This window comes from Hemiscyllium ocellatum, chromosome 18 (genome assembly GCF_020745735.1).
Source record: "Hemiscyllium ocellatum isolate sHemOce1 chromosome 18, sHemOce1.pat.X.cur, whole genome shotgun sequence".
In the NCBI taxonomy this organism is placed as follows: domain Eukaryota; kingdom Metazoa; phylum Chordata; class Chondrichthyes; order Orectolobiformes; family Hemiscylliidae; genus Hemiscyllium; species Hemiscyllium ocellatum.
Window position 1 is genome coordinate 5,333,507 of NC_083418.1, and position 6,442 is coordinate 5,339,948.

A 6,442-nucleotide genomic window follows, 5' to 3' on the forward strand; every position below is an offset into this window, starting at 1 on the left:
TCCTTCAACTTTCTGCCCCTGATCTTAACTCTTTGCTGCCTGCACATCGATCAATAAGAAATGATCATTCACACCTGCCTGACCTATGGTCCTCGTAATCATATCTTTGTCAATTTCCCCTGTTCTAAGGGAAGCAACCACCGTCTATTCAATCTTTCTTTGAGCTAGACGTGAAACCTGTAGAGTTTTGAAGAGTCAGGTGTGAGCAAAAATTAAATTCTGAGGGCACTTGACCAGGTGGATGTTGAAAGGATGTCTCTTCATGTGGGAAAATCTAAAACGAGGGTCATTGTTTGAAAATAACTGGTATAAATTTAAAACACAGATGAGGAACCTTTTTTGTTGTTCCTCTGAGAATTGTGAATCTTTTGAATTTCCTCCTTCAAAAGGAGATGGGTGCAGAAGTGATAAGTACTTTAAAGGCTGATGTAGTTTCAGAATGACTGGACGCATGTAAGATTGTCAGGGGGATACATTAATGTAGAGCTGTGCTGAAATTACATCAGCAATGATCTTATTGGATAGTGAAGCAGGTGCGAAGGGAAGAGTGACACTTTGTTTTGCTTGTTCATATGTTCATATGCCTGCATATTTGTATTTACGTGGAGATTTACAGTTTGCTGAGAGAATGCTGTGGAACCTCGACAGAGCTGGCAGCGTCTGTGGGTAGAGAAACAGAGTTAGCATTTTGAAGTGATACTGAGTTATGAATGAAAGTCATTCAAGACTCTAATCATTAATTTCTCTCCACATAATCTCCCATACCTGTTGAGTTGCTCCAATGTTTTCGTTGTTTCAATTTTCCAGCATTTGCTGCATTTCAGCTGTCTTATATTACGTTAATGACTACTGTCCGGACGTTTGTGTCATGTAACTGATGGACTGACATTGGGAAGGCAGGTGGCTAACTTGATACAGACATCTGAACCTTTGACCCGCCATTATAGCTTCGGTGCTTCTTGGTTAGGTCATCTCTGATCAACGGTGTTGCACAAGATTTTGTTTTTCCTGAAGAATTCAACGATGATACTGTCGTTGGACCTGATGGGAAGATTGTTAGGTTTTATATTGAATTAAGATGGTCTTAACTCCGCACATGCACAGCAGAAAAGTTACATGCCGTTATTAACTTGGATATTCTAAATGTATTGCATGTGCACATAACACTTTGAGTATCTCACAAGTTGGAACATTAATCAGGAAATCATGTAGCGATAACCTGATTTTGAAATACAGTTAACCAGATAGACCCATTAAAAAAGAGAGGATTGAAGGAATTAGTAGAAGGGCTGAGCACCTTATACAGTCACTCGAATACATCACGAGATGCAGTAACATTTAGAACTCTGATTGTTTTCTCAAAACTAAACTCGAATACCTTTGCATTCATTCTGATATATAATTTCTTTATTTATCTTCCTCACAGTTAATATAGTGACGATCATCATCCTGTTTAACGAGAAATGTGGCCTATCAAAATGTATGACCCGTTACCTGATGGCAATGGCAATAGCAGATCTACTGGTCGTTATCTTGGATTTGATTCTGAGGCACATTCCAATTGTTTATGAGGAACAGTTCCATTTTCTGAATTCTCTTCCTGTCTGCAATATCCACGCTGTGCTACTTTATGCAGTAACTGACTGTTCTGTCTGGTTCACCGTTACTTTTACCTTTGATCGATTTGTTGCCATTTGTTGCCCGAAGATGAAAAGTAAATATTGCACAGACAAAACCGCGACTGTAGTTCTGGGGCTCGTGACTCTGTTGAGCAGTTTAAAGAACATCACCTGGTATTTCATGTTAATGGGTGGGTATCGGCTGAAGAACATACCTTGGTTTTGTAAATATACAAAGTATGTTTATTATTCTCCAGTGTGGATGACAGTTGAATTCTTGCATAATATTCTTACTCCATGTGTCCCATTTGGTTTAATACTGTTATTCAATGTTTTCACTGTCAGAAACATTCTAGTGACCAGCAGAGCCCGCAGAAGACTCCGAGTTCGAAGCAGTAGGGAGAATATCCGAGACACAGAGATGGACAGTCGAAGAAAATCTGTAATTTTACTATTTTTTATCTCAGCTAATTTCATCCTCCTGTGGTCAATGTTAATGGTTTATTCGCTTTGGATCCGGATGTGGCATTTGGGATATAAAGACATAATTCTCAACAAGTTTGTAATGGAATTGGGCTTTATGATGCAACTCCTAAGTTGCTGCACAAACACTGCAATTTACTCTGTAACTCAGACTAAGTTCAGAGAACAGCTGAAAAATATGCTGAAATATCCATTTATTCAAATACACCAACTAATAAAACAACTTTTATAATCAATGATGTAGCATGTTGACAGGCAACACAACTACACATCCGTAGGCAATATTAGCTGTAAGGGCTCCGTCCCATTCTCCCAGTTTCACCTTCATTGTCACATCTCTTCTGACAGCATTACCGTCCACAACGGGGCCTAACAAATGATCGAGAGTGAAGGGGGGTGGGGGGAGAGAGAGAGAGAGAGAGAGAGAGAGAGAGCCAGAGAAAAGGAAGCCAATAGAGAGTGAGACGGAAAGAGAACGGGAGAGGGAAAAAACGAGTAAGCAAGTGTAAGAGAGTTGGATTGGAAACAGAAAGAGGCAGAAATACAAGGTAACAAACAAAAACAGAAAGAGATGCTAGAAAGATATAAACATGGATTTTTTTTATATGGTGTGAGAGCAAGAAATATAAAGAGGAATATCGAAGTGGTGGTGGGGTGGGGGGGTGGAGAGAAAGAGAAAGAGAGAGAGAGAGGGGAAAACATCATCCAGTAAGGACAAGACATGGTGGGATTGAGGAGGTTATACATGCCATTCCACTTCGTTCAGCTCTCCTTCATCAGATCAAATGTGTGGTGGGCAACTCAGTTATGCCTGTCACTTTGCACAGGACGTGTAATATTGTCACACATAGTTCATCTCTCCTAATGCGGATAGGCATTCAGGAAGAGGGTTGCTTCAGCATGCCTGGTCCTCAGAGGGGTTGAATGTATACGATCAAAAGTGGGATTGAGAGGCAAACAGTGATCATACTCTTACACATATAAACATATAGACCGACAGAAACATGTAGATACTTTCAGGTGAAGCAGTGACTTACTTCTGCTTCCTTTAATCCAGTCCACTGTATTCGCTGTTCACAAAGGTCTCTTTTCCATTATGGAGATGGAATATAGACTAGCTAGACACTTCGAAGAATACCTACTTTCTACCTTGAAAAGTGATGCAGAACTTGAGGTCGCCTGCCAATGTCTTCCCTCAAGAATCTTTCTGATGTCAGGCTGCTGCAGGGTTCGTATGACCTCTAACACAAGAGCAGCACCATATTTTCTGTTTGGGACCCTGCATCTTCCTTGACACGTTAACCTTGCTTTCCTCTCACAAATGCTGCCAGATCTGCTGAGTTTCACCAGAAAGTACTGTTTTTGATACAGATGCTCACCTCCACTTATTCCACTTAATGAAGGGGACAATGTCTGCCAGAAAAAAAGGCCTATCTTCACTGAACTGTTAATCCAGAAATCGAAGGGATGTTCTGGGGGCCCAAGTTGGAATCTTGCTAAGGCAGATGTTGGAATTGGAACTCAATTTAAAAAAAACTGGAATTGAGAATTTAATGATAACAATGAATCAATTGTCGATTGTTGTAAAAAAAAGTCAATCTGATTAACACATGTTCTTTAGAGAAGAAAACTGAAATTCTTACCCCTCCTTTATCCCCTGCCAGCCACCCCTCCACTCCTCCATCTATTACTTTGATATGTGCAACTGCCTGCAGTGCCAATATGCCTGCAATTGCCAAACGGCCTGAGTTTGTATTGTTCTGTTCTTTGATCTATTCCGTGGTCAAACTCAACTAAAAATGTGAAAACATTCCTGCCTCTCCACATGGGAATTCAAGGCAAGCAATTGAAACGGGTTCTAATTCTGATCGAGTAATGCCACTGCCAGGAAATATTGGAGAGGTCACCCTGATGAACGGAAATCCTTACACTAAATCTATCTATTTTTACTAATGTGAACTCTGATCTGCAAGCCCATTAAACCCGAACCATGGAAACGAACTGAACCTTGGTAGAATTGAAGTTTGAATGCAATGAATCAGCCATAAGTAATTTGATTTTGACTTCAAATATTGCAATTACAATCTACTACCTTAGCAAATCAAAATTCATAGAGTCGTGGAGTTGGAAAGTACAGAAACAGACTATTTGCTCAAGTTATCTGCATCAACAAGATAACCTGGATATATCTTGCATCATTTGCCAGCATTGGCCAATATCCATCGGGACCCTTTCCATTAAAATACCCGTCCAGATGCTTTCTAAATATTTTAATTGCAGCCTACTCCATCATCTCCTCTGGCAACATGTTTCATACATGCACCACTCTCTGATAGATATCAGTTGCCCCTCAGGTGTGTTTTAATTCTATTGTGATGATGCTGCTCCTTTAACAAGCTTAGTTTGTGCTTGTTTTTTTTCTTCTTCAGGATGTTGTAAAAGTCCAGTCTCTTTGGTACCTGCTTGATCTAAGTCGGGAAGTTTTAAGTTAAAAAACAAACACTTGTACTATGAAGGAGATTGGCCAGTTCTCCCAGCTCAATCTGTCCCTGCTTCGGTTTGATTTGGTTTGGATTTTTGCAGTCTGGCTGTTGGGAGCAAGCAGTCAGTCAGTTTTGAGGCTGCTGGTCAAAGAAACAGCTCCATGGAAGAAGGTGCTCCATGCTGAATCTCTCTGCTATCCCGCTCTCTCCTGTTAGAACCTGTGTTTGATTTTTCCTTCTTTTCTAAGGGGGGCTTGCAACTATTGCTGCAATTAGTTGGAACAGATCATTAATTTGGGGTAATCTGTTGGGATTTTGGATAGGTAAAGTTATTCTACGTTCAGCTTTCATATGTTTGTGATTCACTCACTAATATATGAAATACATTCTGTTTTATTTACAAGTAAGTGCTTGGGCCAGCTGTATTACTCCTTCAATGTCCACTGTACACCTGTTTAAAACAATTAGCAAAGTTAGGACCCGGATAACTTTCTTGAACTGCTTTTAGGGGATCTGGCTTGATCCATAAAAAAAGACTTGCCTCTCTTTGTGGGATTTGTTCGATCGTCCCAATTTAGGATTAGGATTGCTGGATTTGAAGGCAGCGAGTTGTTGGTGTTCGTGTTTATTGTTCCTGGTGTTGAATTCAGTTGTCTTAAACAGTGGTTTGCACAACAATGGTTCTTTCAGTCACCGAGACTTTTCTGGGCGTGAAAGAAGTGATGTTGAGCGTTTTAGAAAAGGTGAAGAAGGCCAAGGTGCAGGGATTAGCACACAATCTGGAGCTGGAGCTGCCTCCTTCCCTGAGGAAAGGAGAGGTAATTGTGGTAATAGCGCAGCAATAAAATTTGTTGCAAACACCATCACAATCTTTAGAGATGGCTAAAATTGAATTGAAAATGAAGCAGCTTGAATTACACGCAGAAATGAATTCCAATGAAAAGCAAAATAAAGAGAGAGGAGTGAACAAAGACAGAGAAAGAGAGAAAGAGAAAAGGCAGAGTGGAAAGGGAGAAAGAGCGGGAGCTGGAACTTCAGAATTTGGCATTTTGACAGGAAGGTTAGCTTAAAAGGATGAAATGAAGGCTGAAGGTAAATTTCGTCTGGAAGGGAATGAGCATGAAATTGTTCCAGAAAAATACAGACAACGTATTTAAGGAGGAATCTAAGGAGGGAACTGGTCAAACCTACATTGAGTTTGAAAGGATCAAACAATGTAATTTTGAAAGGTGTATAAAGACATTAAAAATAGAGCAAACGTGTGTCTCTTTTCCGGAGAAATTCCTTTTGGAGGATTTCAAAAAATCACTTTGTGACGTCCTGAGAAGTCATGTGGAAGAGCAGAGAGTTTAAACAGCAAGATTAGCAGCTGAAATGGCTGATGATTAAGAGTTGGTCCATCAATTTCAGTAAGGCATTTGATAAGGTTTCCTACGGCAAGCTGTTGCACAAAATACGGTGGCATGGAATTGAGGGTGATGTAGCGAGTTGGATCAGACATTGATTAGCTGAAAGGAGACAGCGGGTGATGGTTGATGGGAACTATTCATCCTGGACTTCTCTTATTAGTGGTATACCACAAGGATCTGTTTTGGGTCCAGTGCTGTTTGCCATGATCTGGATGAGGGCTCAGAAAATAGGTTAGTCAATTTGTGAATGACACTAAGGTCAATGCAGTTGTGGTTAGTGTTGAAAGATGGGATAGGTTCCAGAGGGACAAGAGATGAGCTGCAGAGCTGGGCTGAGCTGAGGAAAGTAGAATTTAATGCGGAACACTGTGAGCTGATTCACTTTGGAAGGAATAATGGTAAGATTTTTGATAGTGTAGATGTGCAGAGAGATCAAGTACATAGATCC

At 40.4% G+C, this 6,442-nt stretch overlaps 1 pseudogene; it reads left to right on the forward strand.

Moving 5' to 3' along the window:
• LOC132824524 (phosphoribosylformylglycinamidine synthase-like) overlaps positions 1–5,430 on the forward strand; it is a 125,643-nt pseudogene extending 120,213 nt beyond the window's left edge.
• Positions 5,431–6,442: the final 1,012 nt, after the last annotated feature.